Source organism: Saccostrea echinata, unplaced genomic scaffold, assembly GCF_033153115.1.
Source record: "Saccostrea echinata isolate AGI-Se365-2 ecotype Australia unplaced genomic scaffold, CSIRO_AGI_Sech_v1 ptg000028l, whole genome shotgun sequence".
Lineage (NCBI taxonomy): Eukaryota > Metazoa > Mollusca > Bivalvia > Ostreida > Ostreidae > Saccostrea > Saccostrea echinata.
Window position 1 is genome coordinate 15,479,431 of NW_026889777.1, and position 20,660 is coordinate 15,500,090.

Consider the following 20,660-nt stretch of genomic DNA (forward strand, 5'->3'; position numbering starts at 1 on the left):
TGCTTATCAAAATATTTCCCACTTTCGAGATATAGAGTGCCAAAGATTTCGCATTCTGGCCCCTTATGGACCTTAATTATGTAACATATGATGTATATATCATAATATATAGTTGTAAATTGTTAAGATAAACATTTTTGCTTCAGTAATATATACCAAAATATTGATCGTTAAAGAGTTATTGATTTAATACTTTTGGCCCCTCTCGGCCCCTATCATGACAAGTCAGCCCTTTTTTCTTGATATCATATTAAAGATCTTGTCATTCTGCACAAATATTGTTCAGTATGTTTTTACAAAATAATTATACTTTAAAAGATATGATACAAAATGTCTCAAAAATTCACTCATGATTCGTGTCCTTAATTTTGACCCCTACCGAGCTTCCATACTAGGCAATTCCGGAAAATATCCAAACCCAGGTGCAAAATGGCAACATGTCCTCTATCATCACTGAAAATTTCAGCGCTCTATCTTAAGCCGTTTTTGAGTTCCATCGCAGACAAGGAGGTCCTCTTAATTTTGATAAAAGGGCAATAACTCCGGACCGGAAGTGAATTTCTAAAAATTGTTTAGCCGGAATTAACTTCAGATAACCTAGCAACAATCCTGAAAATCTGAAGCAAATCCATCGATCCATCTCCGAGAAATCGTCTGCACAAAATTTGTGCAGAAAAAAAGAATAATAATAATAAGAAGAAGAAGCTTGAAAAAGAAACATAAGAATAATAGAAGGGTCTTCCGCTGAAGACGGAAGACCCTAATAATAAAAGTGAAAAAGAAACATAAGAATAATAGAAGGGTCTTCCGCTGAAGACGGAAGACCCTAATAATAAAGGTAAAAAAGAAACCTAAGGATAATAGAAGGGTCTTCCGCTGAAGACGGAAGACCCTAATAATAATAATAAGAAACAGAGTAAAAACAATATGTTCCCAAACTTCGTTTGGGGAACATAATTACAGAAAACGCTTACACGGGTGTTACGTATTTTTCTGCAATGTCGCAACCGTTTTTCCTGAAACAAAGAAAACATTGTATTTGTTTTAAATTAATGTAAATTATTGCCCAGTGCGATACTTAAAGCTGATACAAAAACTTGTTTGTTTTTTTTTTATTGTACATATTTGTATCATAAACCTTCTGCTGCCCATTACATATAAACATACTCCTAAGATACTGATAAAAGGAAAGATTGAATGTTTGCAAGATATAAAAGTAAATACACATACATATTTCTTTTCGCAAGAGAATGTGCTCAAAGATATATAAAGTTGTACGGTAGCCATTCTTCTTCAGCATATTAAAAGCGATTTTTAGTGTTTTTGAATAAAAAAAGTCTTTTGATAAATAGTTTATGGTATATAACATCTTTTATATTCTATTTACATTCTAGAAACACTTATGTCTACAAGTAGAATAATGTATACCTATGTAGATACATTTTATTCATATCAATACTTGTCAATCTATATGAAGATTCATTCAAATGAATATTCATAATATCAATCTATGAATGCCATTATGTAATTCTGTAATATTTACGTAGTTATAATTCGCTCGTACATTGGTCGTATTCCCTTCCCTCCCCGCCAATATCCTCTGTATATAAAATGACTTGGGTAAAAATCTTTGAAGAAAGCCTAACGCCATGTTCTGGGGTAGTATGTCACGTTTGCTTTTCGTTTTTGGCTTTCTGGTAGTCCTTCATACTGCTCAGTCCGGTAACGGCATTGATATTGATCTGCTAGAATGCACCACCACAACAGAATGCCGGACTTATGATCCCCTCCTGTACTGCGAAAACAGACGCTGTCGATGTCCCATGGGGTATTATTATGACAGGACCTACGGCTGCATTGGTGAGTTTCACAATGAGGGATGATGGTTCAGTTTTTTAAAATAATTTCATTAAGAATTTACATGTATAAGTTTGCATTTTTGATGGCTGCAGAACTGTAGCATTATGGTTTTATATGTTAGCCTTAAAGACTACATGTGATATATAAAAGCATAACGCTACATCTCTGCAGGTACATTTTTGATTGCATGATGGTCATGAGAATATTAAAATACGCATTCATGCTTGGAATTGGAAAGTATTCATATCCTTTTCCTTTGAATTATCAATCTGGGAAAAAGAAATTTATACAGCTGAATTTACTTTTCTACTTTCTTTCTACACCGCATATTTATTTTGTGGGGATAATTAGTAAAAAGAATCATCCTCTGAAAAGAGCAAAGATGGTTTTTGTTTGAATTACTCTTGTATGAAAATTATATTGACTTTTTGACATTGACAATACGAGTGTACTTTTGTGCAACTCAATTATTAAATTTGGTAAATCAAATATGAATAACTCCTACTACACAAAAATCATTTGCCGCGCCTTTCTCGAGCCATTGACCCCCCCCCCCCCCCCTTCCATGTGTACACCAGTCTATCGCAAGTAAAACTCTCAGCGTTTACAAGCCAGTGCCCAATTCAGCTGGGTGGAAAGAGAATACAGACAGTGCCCTGACTAAGGACACAACAAACAACGGCCACAGCGGGATTTGAACCGATATTAAAGGTGTAACATCTATAAGCACAGAGCCAAGTGTTACACTAACATAGGTCACAATGTTAGATTTTCCTATATTTTGAGCAACTTTTGTTGTTATGATGTGGATGACACCAGTCCTGTTAATAGAATGACTTTCTATCACAGAGGGCTGCAATCCTTACGGAGGCGAGGCCGAGTGTAATTACAGAGGAGTGTGTAGAATGAGGAGTAATGGACGATACGAGTGTGACTGTGACAGGGGATATGACGGGAGAAACTGTTATGGTAAGAAATTCGAACACTCTTCCCCCTGTAAAATCTTCCTTTGTCTATTTCATGTATATTTTATCAAGTATTTGGCGAAGCTTTGATAACTTCCTCTAAAATCTTAGTATCTATTTAAGAAAATATTTTTGACTAAGTATATATTCTCTCCATGCGAGGTAAACATTGACTTTTTCACCTGCAACACTTTCTTATGCAACAATTTGAAAATATTTTGGGTTACCGAGCCCAGTTTTACGTAGCTGTAGATCTGAGGCTCAAAAGTCTGAAAAAATTCGGGATGGACATCCATCCCTGTTTTATTTTTTTCAGACCAGTGAGCTACAGAACTGCAGCTAATGTTACACTAAAAAGTTTTATTTTTTATACTTTGATATTCTTTGACCTTTATGGAAAGTCAGAAGACCAGTTATTAAGCTATTTCATTTCTAGTTTCAAATCATTGTAAGAAGATACAGTCCCCTTGCATTGGAAAAGGGGTATATAAATCAAAACAACAATAAATGTAAATAATAATCAGTACTTGTGTACTCTAGATCGAGGCTAAAATGGTGCAATCAAAAACACAACACTTTGTGACTTATTTCATGGCAAAACTCAACAAAATAAGACGCAAACAACAAAAGAAATACATAATATAAATTACATACAAATGGGAATAATTGTTATTTGCGACCGTCAGTGCTGATTTATCGGTCGCAAACATCTTTTTTTTACCTGCGTCTCTAAGGTGAAATATTGATGGAATTTAAATCTATTGTGAAAAGAAAAGACGATGTGCACAGTATTTTAGAAATACAGATCCACATAAAAATCTGCTCAAAAGCTCAGGATTGAACCTCTTTATATTTTAGGAATTTTATACACTTGTGTCATTTACATCCAAATTAAGTCCAAAAATGTACAAATTTTGCATCTTTTCTTTTATTTTTAGCAAGTGTCCTTGAGTACTTTTGTACGAAAGATAGAGTTGAAGAAAGAATACACTTGTACAATATTCTATTGTTACTAGTAGTATAAAATAATAACTTTTTCTACATGTATGTACCAAAATAAGTGTATGACCGTTGTAGTGGCGTGAAACGTTTGCAGCGGAAGGTTATGAGCTAGAATCTTAGACTGTGAGACTTATAAAATGGTTCGCCCTCGTTCTTTTGTTTTTTGTTCGTTTGTTTGTTTTTTTTAGAGATCATAAAAAGACTCCTCGAGGTTACAGTAGATTCTGAATGTAAAAAAAAAAATAGCTAAGGTTAAGATTTTATGTGTGACATCCCTACAGCATTTTAATTATTATACACAAATTTACAAGAACTGACATTCTAAAAATATATTTTTATAGAAATCAGACGTGATTTAATTTTCAGATACCACTACGACAATGACAACCACTACAAGAAGACGAGGCGGAGCAATAGCGGCGGTGGCTGCCGCCGCGGGTATACCCCTCGTCGTCCTGGCCGCAGCCGCTGCCCTAGGAGCCTCTTACCTCGGAAAATAAAATCTTTTAGGACGTGCTTTCCACTGCATGATATCAACAATAAAATATCAGTCACAAATTTTGTAAATTATTTCCTAGAGGAAGAATGAGGATGAGAAAGCTTTAGTAATGCACTGTGGAGAGAGAGAGAGAGAGAGAGAGAGAGAGAGAGAGAGAGAGAGAGAGAGAGAAATTTCAAAATGATTTGAAGACAAATTCTCATATGTTTTTGTTTTATTTGTACAAAGTTTAAACATAGCTAATTTCATCAAACCTTGCTCGTCATTTCTGGAGGCATTAAAGCAAAACTCGGAAAAAATGCGAGGAAAAAATATATAATACAAAATATTTATTAGAATTAAGTCAGGTCAGATAACGTTCGCTTATCATGAAACACAGGTGCTTCTTATCCATATTTGCTCTGTTTAATTTATGGGAAAAAAAAGCAATTAGGATAAGAAGTCTTTGTGCTTGAAATACAATCCTCTGGTACATTGATTCATACGTCTGTATTCAGTCCAGTAGCAATTTTCAAATAGAAAAAATGAGATTGGAATTTTTTTTTTTGAAAAACATTATATATATAATTCCTTCATCTAAAAGTACCTGGCATCGTTAGGTTTGCACCCATTTCTTTTTCAATCTTTTCCTTTAAGATCACCTGCGTCATGATGAGGTAACATGAAAGTCATCTATATTCGACCGACGTTGTAACATTTTTAAACATTTTAAACTCTGGAACGGGAAGCAAGGTTTGTGAATTTTATGGTCTTCTGGACAGAAACATCAAACATGCCCTGCTGGGCAGATAAAAGTACACTTTTTAGCGACTGTCTTATTTGTTCTTTGTTTTTCACTCAAAAACGTATAAGGAATTCTGAATGAATACAGACATGTTGCATCACCATGTGACTTAACTTTGCTATTACGAATGCGTTTAATTCGATATAGCTTCACTTAAAGTTTAGAAGGAGTTAATGCAAAGCAATTTGATACATATCAAACTAATTAAGATATAAACTAATTCGCATTAAGATCTTCGTGTGAACGCGGTTTAAATATAAATCACAGTAACGTACGTTTAATTTGAAATAAACTCTCCGTGTGAACAGGACATTACTTTACATCTATTAAATGCAAAAAAAAAAAAAAAAAAAAAATGCCATGTTCGCACAATTGCGCATTAGATTTTGGCTTCGCAGTAAACTAATACGAAGTATAAATCAATGCGAATTCTTGCTCTAGCTGTTCACAAAGAGAGTCTAATTCGAATTTACTGCGATTTACGTTTGAACCGCGTTCACACGGGAAATTTAATGTGAATTAGTTTAATTATAATTAATTTACTGCGCATAAAATTGCTTTGCATTACAGCTGTGTAAATGCTAAAGGAACCTAATTCAAATTCAATTTTGACACATCCATTATAACAAAATTAAGCCACATGCAACACGTGGGTGGTCAGATACATAGAGGATATTCAATATTTTGTAGTTGAATATGGAATTTATTTCACGAGTGGGACAAGTACAAAACATTGAATTTTCTGTCTATTACATTTTCCCTTTGCCTCTGTCTTTTCGTTACGCAGTGTCATTGGCTGTGACGTCATTGTTGAGCAGTGAGATTGAAAACATTGTAAACATTGGATTTCAACAGCATATTTGGAGAAATTTGCCAGTTTAATCTCTGTCAGGATGGTTTATTTATTCTTTGTCTTATAAGAGGCCAGGGTACTTTTTACAACATTCTTCATGAAGCGACAGAATGTCATTTTTATTCAATAAATAAATTACAGTATTTCACTGTTGAAAATGTAATAAAATTACTTATGCCATTTTTGAGTAAAAAAAAAACAAAGAAAAATTAGGTTTATTATTGAAAATGTGTGCAGAGACTACAGGCACTATGAATTTATGTTATGTCAGTTGCAGACCTTTATTACATAGTGAAATACTGTAATTTATTTATTAAATAAAAGTGATATTCTTTTGAAAGGATACCAAAATGATATTCTGTCACAGTGTGAAAGATATCAAAGTAAGTAGAAATGATTTAAGGCCTCTCATAAGATAGAGACAGCAGCTAAACTATTTTGATAGAGACCAAAACTGTGAATTTCCTCCCAAATATATTACTAAAATCAATGTTACAATGTTTTCAATCTCATAATTGCTAACCAATGACATCTTAACCGCTCCACACCCAGTTTTTAGCAACCAGTCACTCGCCTGTCTTTTCGATCGAATACTCGAGTACTCGGTAATTATATAAGAAAAAGGATCAAAATCTTCACGTCGCCCGCTTGGCGCAGTGGTTAGAGCGTCTGCTCTAGAGTCGCGGAGAAAGGAGTTGATCCTTACGTCGCCGGTTCGAATCCCACTGTGGGACGTGATGACCGGTCCTTCGGATGAGACCGTAGAAACCGAGGTCCCGTGTCGCAGTAGGTGCTGGCACGAAAAAGATCCCTCACTGCTCAATGGACGTAAGTACCGAGTATAGGACAAAATTTGCAGCTCTTCACCGGCAAGTGGTGGCGTCTCCATATGAGTGAAAAATTCTCGAGAGGGACGTTAAACACATACAAACAAACAAAAACAAAAACAAAATCTTCACTATCGCATTTTTTGTCACTGAACATAATTTCATGATCTAATGCCGACGTTAATTAAGTCTCGAGTAAAAAAGAAATAATCTAAATTATTTCAATAAATATAAATATATAAAATTATGATAAATTTAAAGTTAGATAAAAGTCTAATTTTGAAGCCCTTCACCTATATAAGATGGCGATTGTATATGATGATTTGACTGTATATGATGAGTGAAAAATTCCTCAATGGTATGGCCTACCTATATTAATTTGTAATATTTTTCACGTCATAGGTCATTACTTAAGTCCAGGTAATTCTACAAACATGCACCTTCATGCCTGTTTCGTACTAATAAGGCACACCGAAGTACTGAAAATAATCAGATTAATAAGCTTGTCATGGCGTCAAAGCATTACCTTGAATTAAATCTCTAAATATTTTCCCTACATTCAGTAATGCTAGAAAAGGGTCGTAAGAATGTAATATCAGGCATGGATGGTTATGAGATATAATTAGCGTGTAATGTACTCTTAGTATAAGGTTAAAAAATGTGAATGTTTTTTGCTTCAAAACATTATCTTGATACAAACCGGGTGAAAGATATTGTGTACCAAAACTTGGTGAAGAAAGTAAATCCTCGACTTAACACCCTTCACATTTCACCAATAGCGAACACTTCCATTGTCAGCACATTGGTTAGCTACAGCAACTTAATTCTTCTGCTGTGCCCCGTAATTAGCAGATTTTTTTTTGTTTTCATACGAAGCAAATTTTAGCAAAAACTTCTACATGAAAAGAAGTCTCTTGCTGCGGCCTTCAGTTCACAATTTAGATATATCGACGACGTTTTATCAATAAACAAAATTCTTTTTCATTCATTCGTTGATTCGATATATCGCTTTGAATCCAGGATAAATGTTACCACAGGATCTGACACATCTGTTTAATATTTGATATTTTACTGGAAATGGGCGTTAATGGCAACAGGACAATAAAACTTTATGATAAACGTGCATGATGACTTCAATTTTCTATCATCAACTTCCCTTATTTTTGTAGCAATATACCATTCTCCCCTGCATATGAAGTTCCCAATTGTTTCAATACGCAAGATCATGCTCTATACGTACGAAGAATTTCTAAAACAATTAATGCAATCTATTGACAAAAAAGTTGATGATATAAGGATATAAATAGATTCATTTTTCAAAGTCTATGGTCGATACAATGACCTTCTCAGCAAATACAGTCTATCGTTAAGTCGAATATTTACTGACTTTTTTATACGAACTGTTAGGCAATTATTTTCGCACTGAATTGTACACGGATTTTTCTGTTTGCCGATCATGACAAGGAGCACACGGTAGGCATGACCGTTCGAAAGGGGAGATCCCACCGCTTATGATTTTGGAGGTTTGTGTTTGCTCTGCTCCCAATTTATATTGTTTCAATGGACTTCTGAGCTTGTTTACTGTTCGTTATATTCATATTTTATTCAATGACTCTAGCTAGCAATGTCCCTTAGGCCAATTATACCAAGTGTTAGAATTTGCCACTACACGCTAAGTTTTCCAGCATATTTTTTTTACTGTTTTATTTCGGAAAATTTTAACATTATAATTTTGTTTAGTCTTATTAATCAACATTTTAAGTGTGCACTACACATGCGTAATTTAATATTAAATTCTTAAATTTATTCATTTTACATTGCAATGCATGAGTTCCGATGTACGTTTTTAAACACTTAATTCATTGTTACCAACAAACTCTTCTGATTCAGATAATTCAAGATGTCATTAATTGAGAAAACGTAATTGAGAAAAAGTGTGAAGTTATCGACTGTTAATTAGGTGATTACTTCTGATATCTTTGAATTTGTAAGAAACAGTTTTTCGAAACCGAAATGTTCGAGGATTTTTTCTCCAACTAACGAGCAACACTTTCATTTTTGTGAATATTTGTTTAAGTGTCTAATTTCTATGTTGCTCATATTTGAAATTGTGTAATTTATAAAACACGTTTTTTTTCTTTGCATTGTCCGTTTTTTTTTCTATTTCAATGTTACATGCGTCTGCCCAGTGCGTTGAATATTATTGAACACTTTCAGGTAACATTATTAAACGTAGTGAAAGTCAATAAGAAATTTACTACAAAAGATGACATCACAGAATTGTTTTAAAATCAAAACTATGTCAACTGCTGCAAACAGTCGCAATACAAAGAATTTTTCTTCAAATTTTATGAATTTATTTTAATTTCATATAATATAGAATATATTATTAATATAGAATATGCTACATGTTATTTGAATGAATTTTCAAGAATTCTCTAGAATATATGTCAGAATGTGATGACGTAGAATTTTACAGATGTTTCTATTTTTAGATGTTTCAGTCAACAGTTTTTGTGATCATGGAATAGATTGAGTATTTCTCACTTAAGTTTTATATCAGGAAATATTTTGAATACCTCAGCCAATGTGGTATTGTGGTTATTAACCCTTGTTGATTTGCTATATGCCTTTAATCGCCATAATAAATGATAAAGACGATTTCCGTGTGATTGTGATTTGCCACATCAACATTCGTTCTTACTTTAGCTACTAGTATATATCGTATATATATTTTTTAAATATCAGAAGTGCAAAATCAACCTCAAATTTTCACAAGTTTAATCACTATGAATCTAATCCATGTATATTACGTAATCCTCGTAATTATGGAATTAAACCTTAATTCAATTCAAAACCATAGCTCATCACAATTAATTGTAAGCTACAGAACTCTAAACATCGATTATTAATTTTAGCAAATATTTGTATATTTTTTTCTATATACAAAGAAAATGATATTATTCTGATCTTAAAAATTAGCGATGTATGCATGTTTACGTTTTTATCGAATCTATCCAATCCTACGGGCTCTTAGCACCAAAGGTGAGGATAAGCCGGGAATAACCTAGGATTTTTTATCCTGTTGTATTTTTAAAAATAAAGAATGAAAAAAAAAATGTAAACTTGCGCAAGGCCAAACTCCCAAGAAATTCTCGAATTTTATTATCTTTCTTCGACATACATGAATTTCATAACTGAAACATAGGTTATCCAAGATTTCAAAGTCCATCTCATCGAATTTTATCTTTAAGAAAGGCAAAGTTTCACCCCAAACAAATTTTCTGGTAGTGTGCATCCCTAGACATTGGAACATTTATGCAAATTTGGTCTGAGTAGGATTTAATTTACTAAGGAATTGATTTTTGGGATTTTTTTTTCTGTTTCATTATCTGAAAAAGTACTATTCAGCATCTGAAGCAAATCTGGTAGTGTGAATCATGATATCTGGTCGCCCTAGGGCTAATAGTAACCTGGCAATGAACATTTTCAAAAACGTTCAATTGGTAATTCATCAAGAAATGGTCGGATCCAGAAAGTAAAGTTGAGGATAACGATCAGTGATCAATCTCATAAATCCAGTAAGCAAAACAAATCAAAATCAGAGCAAACACACGGACCCCAGGAAACACCAGAGTTGGGACCAGGTGCTTAGCAGGAATTAGCATCCCCTGTCGACCGGCCACACCCGCCGTGCACTCTCTTAAATACGGAGATAACGAACAGTACTCAAAAACATAAATCTAGCCATTTTTATGGAAAGTGTTCGCTGTATCTGAAACACGGATGATACAATGAAATATATAACATAAATCATTCTTGCAACTAAGATGAAAAAAACACTTAAACCAAAACTGCGCTTAAAACTTTAACGCCGACGCTGGGGGTATTTTCCCCCCTCCCCTCAAGTTAGTCGAGTATTTTTCATTCATTTGACCCAAAAGAGAACCAAGCTTCCCAAAGTTTTCAAAAGTTTTATGTGAGAATTATTTTCTAAGATATATTACATAAAGGTGATTTTTTTAAAGGTCTTGTTTTTTCTTAATTTTTATTATAAGAAACAATTAGCATATTTCCACGAGCTTGATTATAAATATAAATCAAACATACCCGTATAAATGATGTTTATTTTTTAAATTAACGACACTTCAGAGAAGTTTGTTTTCACGAAAAACGTTGTCTCAATCCAATATCTTCACCAAAGTCCCCATTTACAATGACACGTGATACATTGGTTGTCTTTTTTGCTTAATATATAGCCTCTCCAGCAAAATGGACATCGTACAATAGGACAACCTAAAACACATTATAGTATTGTATAAAATCAAAGCAGTGATACAAAACAAACATTTCTCAGAACTTATCAAATGCCCCTCGTTTATACCAGAATTACTTTTTGTAAGCGATTTTTTAAATATTATTAGATGTATGTGAGACCATCTGCACGAATAAAATTTCATTCTCGTGTTTATTTTTGTTTAATGATTATATACAATAATGACCAGAATTCGGAAAAATATTGCCTCGATTACACATATTAATAAGTATCTCGCGAAAATAAGATGTTGCGAAAATTTAGTGATCACAGTAAACGAGGGTTATCCAAAAAATATGTGCAATAATATTTTAATAAATACCATGATTTATTAAATGTATAACAATTAAACAATACACAATATTTTATGAATATCATCAGTATAAATAGGTATCTTCATAAATAGGGCCCTTTGTATATAAAGGCTTCATGGCTCAGTCCGACGTTAAGCTAGATTTGTAATAACGTCATGAATAGGGATACAAGTACAGTGTATTCGTATTTTCATAATTAACAGTAACTTGTATATCTATTCATAACCAAATACTTAACAAGTCGAGATAGATGAACCAAATATATTTACGTAAACAGTCAATAACAACCCGAATAAGTAGTAATGACGTCATATCTAGGTAGGTTTAGAGAAAGGTCTTCAGAAAATGGACTGTTGATTTTACTGGTACCATTAAACATACCTGCGAGACTGATAAATTGCATATAGACAAGCATTATTCTATACCACATAAAAATGCTAAACGTCTTTCATCGAATGTTCAGAATTTACTTTCGTTCTTATTAGCAAGAATGATAATTATACCATGCTGTTTATCTTCTCGATACTTACACTGACATGTTCGGCATCCATTTGCATCTTTAGCGTACCTAAATGGACACCTTCTTGGACAAGATATCTGCTTCGGGCATGCCCCTGTAAGTAATCCTGTGCGAAATGATAGTTTGGGTAAATATAAATACCAGGGTACGTTAACAAATAATTAAATTTTAGAAGTAGATGTTTTTAAATTAATATTAAAACACATCACATTATGCAATGCAATATTTTTGAGACGTCAGCATTGCACAGTCTGATTAAATACAGAAATTCGGTTCATTACTTTTTTCCATGCCACACAAATGAAATATATCCAAATTACCTACTGACCCTACGAAAAGGGTAGTTTTCTTGACTTCTTAAAAATCATTTGTCGACTGGATATATCCCAGTGAGCTTGAAATAAAAGATACCAAAGAGTCTGACACATCCGTTTCATATTTAGATATTTTACTAGAAAAAGATGTTAATGGTAATCTTCAACTTTTCAATCGTCAGCTCCCCTTACTTATGTAGCAATATACCCTTATAACTTGCATATGCGGTTTAAATGTCTCTCAGTTGATCTGATGCGCAAGAACATGCTCTACGTATGAACAATTTCTAAAACGAGGCAAACTATTGACAAACAAAGTTATCAACAGTCTCATTTTGCATGTTTAATGGTCATCACAATAACCTTGTCAGCATATACAACCTATCATTGAATCAAATGTTGACTGACGTTTTTCATACTAATTGTTAGGCCATTATTTATACACTGAACTGTCTACGGATTTTTCCGGGTTTTTTTTCTCGATCATGACAAGGAGCACACGGCGGGTGTGACCGGTCGGCAGGGGATGTTTACTCCTCCTATATATCGATTCATGGCAATTGATGGTCCGTGTTTCCTCTACTCCAAATTTGTATCGTTTCATTGAACTTTCGAGATTGAATATACTGTTCGTTATATTCATATTTCATTAGATTGAATATGGGTAGTGTGAGTTACTTTTCACTTTTTCAAATTAAATGCCCTGAAAATGCTTTATTTTCTACTTTATCTTAAGAAAGTACGTTTCTATGCATATAGATTCCAAAGTGATGAGATTAATATCTTTTTGAAATGTGTGTTTATTATTTATCTTCATATTTATAAAATATTGTATATACGAGGGTTGTCCAAGAAAAATATATATATTTCAGTATACAGTGTATCATGGTAATGAAGAAAAATATCGCTGGCAATGCTATTAACACCCTTTAAATTCTGTTTCTATCACGTGTTACCTCACGTTTTTGTTTTAGATATATGCAAAAAAGGAGATATAAAGAAAAAATTCATGCAATTTTTTAAACTGACATTACTCCCTCACTGCATTTTTGAAACATACTTTATTCAGTCAAATTTTCTTATAATTTAAGTGCAGAAAGATCAGAATTCATATTTTATGTTTCAACAATTTTTTTTCTGATCAAAACTATTATTCATTCATTATTATGATTAATACTGTCTTTGAGTTTATACATGTATATACGTTTATATTTAAAAAAAGAAAAAGTAGTTCAAATAAATATTTTACACTTATTCTAAGTGTAGAAAGGTCATTTTTAACTTTTTCTTACTAAGAAACAAGGCATTTATCACCATTATTATTCTTTAGTATTTCAACTTTTTTTTATAGATATTAAAAATAAACTTCATGAAAATTGACATTGTAATACTTTCAGGTGAATACCTCTAAGCAGAAGAATACAGTACATACAGGAACATGTATTACATACAAATCAAGGAATACTATAAGACATCTAGCAGGGGAATTATTATTAGATACCTGACTGAAATACATGGGTAAACAAGGTTTGTTTGTTAAACACTGATGCCCTTGTATGACAGCCATGGCCAAGGTTAAAAATTCACAAATGCAACTCCAAGATCAAGCATGTAATCATTTCTGTTCCAAAAAAAGATACTTTGATCTACATTAAAGAAGGATCTATTCTATGACATCAAAAGACAAGCTGAAGGTGGGAAAAAAATCAGCTTATAAATTTGAATTTAGAATAAGACATCAATAGCATATTTTTTAACGAATAACCGGGTGGAAAATATTTAGTCAGGGTTTTTTACTCCTAACTCGATGACATCCCTCCTCATAATTTAACTTCTGATATAAATCGACATACAATTTTGTACAAAGACAATCATTTATTGGTAGAAAGATAAAGAGACACCTTGAAGTGCAATGTTTTCTGAATGCAGTTATTAAAGAGTTACAGTTTCTAGGCAAAGACATATTCCTCAATAAATAATCCTCATATTTACCAAAATCAATACACATGTACAGAGCATTAAGTAATAATTAACTTAGCATTCATAAGAAATATATATTATAAAGTATCGATTCAGAAGAAATTTATTATGAATCATTGCAGATAATTAGTATATACAGTGGTAGTTACAAAAGTTAATAATTATTTACGTTAACCAAGAAGGTATTGACCAAAAGGTCTAATATCGGCGTCCTGCTTGTCTTTCTTTGACAGTAAATTTAGAATGGTCTTTGGAAAAGTTGCTTTCGTTGCTTAAACCTAATTAGAAAGGTTATCCTAGGAAATTTTATTAACATGTAAGTGATTTTATCCAATATTAAGGAAGCTCTTAACACTGCTCACTGAAGATTCTATGCCAATTTTATGCAGTTTGAGTGGTATGCCCTTTGATGTAAAATCGAATAAAAGGAAATCTACAGTAAATGACACACTCTGAGATGGATTTAATATTCTGTACATTATTCTAGACCACGATAAAGTAATTGAAAACATTATTTGCAAATAGTTTCCCAAAATATGTAAAGAAGTGTGATTTCTGTTCACGAAGACTTCAATGTCTTTAAAAAAAATTCAGGAATTCGACGAGTACTCTATGTTGAAAAATTATTACGTATACTTTTGCATGATATAAGTTCTCAAAATCAAAAAAAAAATCATCAGTATGTAGAGCTTCAATAATTCCATTTTCTACTAGGTATTACTCACCTAAAGTAATTAAGAAACAACAGAGAATAATAGTCCGAGTAAATCTCCAGCCTTGCATGCTTAGATCTTAATGCAAGTATGGACAGGTGATCTTATAATAAAGGAGCTAAGCCAAGCTCATGGAAGAAGGCGGACTGGATATATGATGCGCATAATAGGTATCGTGCTAAGCTTGTAATATGAACATGTGAAATAAGTATCGCAACAACTTTTTTCTCCTAATCAAAGTATGATTTCACACTAGAGGATAAATAAGAGTTTTTATGCTTCACTTTATTTTTAATAACAACATTTGATCTTTATAAACATAAAAACACTATAAGATTTTATTTTAAAAATAAAAAGACGTGGTATTTTTTTAGGAAGATGTGCAATGAAACAAAAAAAATATGCCTCTATTTATTCGAATGTCTATTGCAAATGAAATAGAGTTAAATAAGGTGAACAGTATTTTATTGTACCTTCCGTTCACACAAATAACGGGACTTTAATCGTCGTTTGTTTTAGCTTATGATCAAACGTTGAATATGATATCGTGGTAAAGATTCCAGTCCTGACGTCTTGCCTGGCTTAGTTCATAAAATGTTCAGGCCAATAGAAACCATTTTCAGAGGGGGAGCACAGCTAAACATTTCCAGTTTCGGGACTGGGAGTGGCAAACGAAGCATAACAAAAAATGGTCATTAGACTTTATTATTAAAGGGCACAAGTAGAAAAAAAATAAGTTTTCTATAGTAGACTACACATCGGAAAAATTATTGGGGCAAATATGTGTTCAAAAGGGTTTTAATCCAGACTTCAAGCAGGCCATGGTAGTGTTGCAACTGCCCCATGACTCTCAAAGCCAAAAAATCCTATACTGCATAAATACAATATGGTCTGGCATTGTTGAACATGAAAACTGGACTTGTTCGTAGTTCGATGATTGTTAAATAAAACACAACACTTGCAGGAAGAATATCTCTTTTGTAGCAGGTGCCTTTAACTGGGATATGATTCAGCTAACAAGTATTGGAAACACAACCTAACACTCTAACTGATACACCTTCAAACGGATTCGTTTCAGCAATGTTGCGTTAAGCATAAGCAGATCTAGGCTGGCGCCAGACAAGCATTCGTCTCGTCTCGTCTGATCAACAATGGACTTTTTTCCAAGAGCCAGATTCCAACGGTCTCGTCTGACCAACAATGGACTTTTTTTCCAAGAGCCAGATTCAGCGGAATAGAAATTAGGAAAACATGTATATCATCAAGATAAAGCTTCAGCCTTGATACCACTGCATATGTTATCCCTGTGGTTGGGTGTTCAATTCCACTTTGTTCTTCTTTTGAATGTGAATGATATAGTCACCACTCCCTTGTACATGTAAACAAACTAGTGTTGTAGACTATTGTATTGCAAATTTTGAACTTTTAAGATATGTTTCTGACTTTAGAATATTAACATTCTCTACCCTATTATCTGATGTTCATAATCCTGTGGAGGTTTTACTAGCCTTTGAAAAAGAACATGCTTCTAAATTAAATAACCCACAAAAACAAATACAAGAGATTGCTAAAAATTGGATTCCTGAGAAGCAAGAAACATTTCATAACTTTATAAAAGACAAAATAAATGCTATCACACTATTAGAACATGAAATCAGGAACACTATAGCAGGAAAAGTCACATCAGATTTTATAGATAATGTTGTCGAAAGAATAAGTGACATATTGGTATCAAGTGCTAAAGAGACCTTTGGCAAGAAAACATTTTATACAAATACATGTAAGAAAACAAATTTTAAATATAAGAAACCTTGGTTCACAAAAGATTGTAAAAATGCTCGACAAAACTTTAGGAAAGCAAAAAGGTTGTATAAAGAATTTGGAGGGGAAATTTTTAAAGCTGACTTGTTAAAAAGAAAAAATATATAAGAATAAATTAAAAAATACTAACATTAAACACAGAGTAGAAATGAAAAAGAAACTCACTAATTTAAGAACAAAAAACCCCAAAGAATACTGGAAAATCCTGAACACAAACTGCAATAAGCAAAGATGTAATGCTGATTTGAATGACCTTTTTACATATTATAAAGAATGCTGTAACGAAAATTTTAAAGAACAAGAGTCAGAGCCCACAGTATTAACACAAGAAGAGCTTGATATTTTAGCTGATGTTCAGCTCAATCATGAAATTAACCAACAAATAACACATGATGAAGTGCGCAACAGTATTAATATGTTGAAAAATAACAAGGCTTGTGGTGATGATAGAATCTTTAATGAATATATTAAATATTCATGTGACTGCATGCTGAATTTATACACTGAATTGTTCAACAAAATTTTTGACTCTGGTGTAATACCCACTCAGTGGGCTTGTGGAAACATAATCCCAGTATACAAAAATAAAGGGGACAATACTGATCCTAAGAATTATAGACCTATCACACTGCTGAGTTGTCTAGGAAAATTATTTACTGCAGTTTTTAATGAAAGATTAAACTCATATGCTGATAATGTACAACTCATTTTAGAAAATCAAGCAGGCTTTCGTAGAGGTATGGGTACAATAGATCATATTTTTTCATTATATTCTCTTGTAGAACTTTTTAAAAGACATAAAATGAAATTGTACTGTGCATTTATAGATTTTGAGAAAGCATTTGATTCGGTTTGGCATGTCGGACTATGGAATAAAGTTTTACAAAATAATATTGATGGAAAATGCTTTAAGATTATAACCAACATGTATAAAGGTATTAAATCAAAAGTAGTAGTTAATGGAATAAGTTCAGAAATGTTTGAATGTAGTATAGGAGTTCGGCAAGGGGAGAATTTGTCACCATTTTTATTTTCATTGTACTTGAATGACCTGGAGGAATTTTTATCTGGAAACAAAGCTAAGGGTTTACCTTCTTTGTCAGAAAAACTCGAGAGAGAACTAAATCTCTACTTACAGCTTTTTGTTTTATTATATGCAGATGATACTATTTTGTTATCAGAAAACGCAGAAGATTTTCAGTACATGCTAAATACGTTTTCTAAATATTGCAAGAAATGGCACCTTAAGGTTAATAGTAAGAAAACAAAAGTTGTAATATTTGGTAGAGGTAAAAATAATAGCTCTTTTACATTTAAAGGCTCCAAGCTTGATATAGTTGACAACTTTAAATATTTAGGTGTTACATTTTGTAAAAGTAATTCTTTCAATTTAAATACCAAAGAATTATATGACAAAGCTACTAAAGCAATGTATAGTGTTATTGGTAGATGTAGAAAACATAACTTATCAATGGATTGTAAATTAGACATGTTTGATAAAATTATCAAACCATTACTTCTATATGGATGTGAAATGTGGGGTTTTCACAATACTAAACTAATAGAGAAATTACACCTAAAATTTTGTAAACATATTCTAAGCTTGAAAACATCAACACCAAACTTTATGGTGTACGGAGAACTTGGTAGACACCCTTTATTAATTGATATCAAAGTTAGAATGATCTCAATTTGGGGTAAACTTATTAATGCTCAGATCTCTAAATTGTCTGCAAAACTTTTACGTGCATTGAAAATATGTAAGAATCCATGGTGTGATTTTGTTCAGAAAATTTTAAATGAATGTGGATTGACTTATGTGTGGTATGAAAATTCAATTAATATATCTTGGCTAAAAAATAAGGTATATACCACTCTCTTAGATCAGTTTAAGCAAACATGGTTTAGTGATGTACAAACTTCCCCTAAAGGTTTGAACTATAGAATTTTTAAAAAACCATTAATCTTTGAAGACTATTTGTTGAATTTGCCTCCTAAACAATCCAAGAAATATTGTATATTTAGAACTGGGAATACAAAATTACCAATTGAGACTGGTAGATGGTTTAACATCCCTAGAGAAAATAGAATTTGTAAATTATGTAACAGCAACGAAATTGGGGATGAATTTCATTACTTATTTAAATGTACTGATGTGTCTATAAAGAACTCAAGAGTTATGTATTTGTCAAAATATTTTCATTTGAATCCAAATGTTTTGAAATTTGAAATGCTTTTTATTGTAACCAATACTAATCAACTTAGCAAAATTTGTAAATTGTTAGATATTATAATTGAGAGAGTTGGCTCTCTTGGTTGACATACTCTGTTACCCCTTCTTCAGGCATGTAATATTTTCTGTTTATTATACTGTACATATCCTCTCTTCACTGTTTTGTCAGTTATGAGAATAAAGTTCAAGTTCAAGTTCCTTTTTGAAAGCAGTTATTGGCAAAATCCTTTTGTCTAGCGTAATATCCCATCAAATAGATGTATTTGTTAACTGATTGATTCTACAATGCTAATTAAACTATATCCAATTAAAACCCCATAATTAAATTCCATAGCGAAAGCATTAAGTGGGGAACTATATTTTGTGGCTTTAGGTTTTTTTAGAAGAAAATGATCAATTTTTCTCTTTCGAAGTATTTACAGTATTGTCAAGTTTGGATTCCTATTTTCCCATGCAGCCTGCACACAGAGTTATTTTGTGCAGTGAAATGTTATATACTGGTCCAAAATTATATATTATTATCTGTCATGAATTCTATCATCATATTTGACAAATATAGCAAATATATTGTGAATTATGTACATCGTAATTACAGTGCAAAAAGGTCATATTAAATGCTCCGTAGCACCAAAAGAAGCGCATTTTTAATTAAGCTATGTGTGTAGATTCTAAAAATATACTTGATAAAAATTCTCATTACGTTTGATAACAGGATCCAACCTTCTTAACATTATAAACAAAAAGGAAAATAAAAGAATAGAATAGCTTAAACAGGTTCATTTCTTAGTTGACAATGTATGATGTTTTCCCCACGGTTACCAAAATTAAAAATCCTGACATTTTTTATTCTATCTACAATAGGTTTCTTAAATACATTCTTTAAACTTGAAAAGGAATACATTTTGTTGTCTGCTGCCCAATCCCACTCACTTCTGTGAATAAAATATTGTTTAAACTATAAATCATCAAATAGCAAGGTATGCATGGATCGAAAGAGAGGTTTTCTTATACGATTATATTCTAAAGATTTTCAAAAAGTATCATTCTCTGATTGTTATAGGCAGGACAGCATAAGAAAAATTTAAGTGCTAATCCTTCTTGCTTAGATTTCCGCACCTAGTACAAGATGCTGTTTCGCTTAAATACTGATTAAACAGATTATATAGAATTGAAATAACAGAATGTGTTTATTATGTGACATGAATGATGTAGAAGATGAATTTTATTTTATCTTAAAATGTTTAGCATACCTTGCTGTTTGATGATTTATAGTTTAATTTAAACAATATTTTATTCACAGAAGTGAATGGGATTGGGCAGCAGGCTCAGACTATTTTAGCCTTCTCTCTGGTGCTAAACAATTACATGATAAACCCTTTGAAGCAGCCAACTGTATATCAAGTCTTGGAAGAGATTTTGATATTATTTCATTTAAATTCATATTAATCTTATTATTTCTCTTTTGCACTATTTCCCCCTATTCAGTTCTATTTTATTTTATTTTATTTATTTATTTATTTTTTTTTTTAGCATTTTTTTAGATTGCAGAATATTGATATATTCTCAGTTATTTTGTAAAAAAATGAAAAAAAACAAAACAAAACAAAACAAAACAAAAAAAAAACAAAAAAACCTCCATATTTCATTATACTCCTTTATA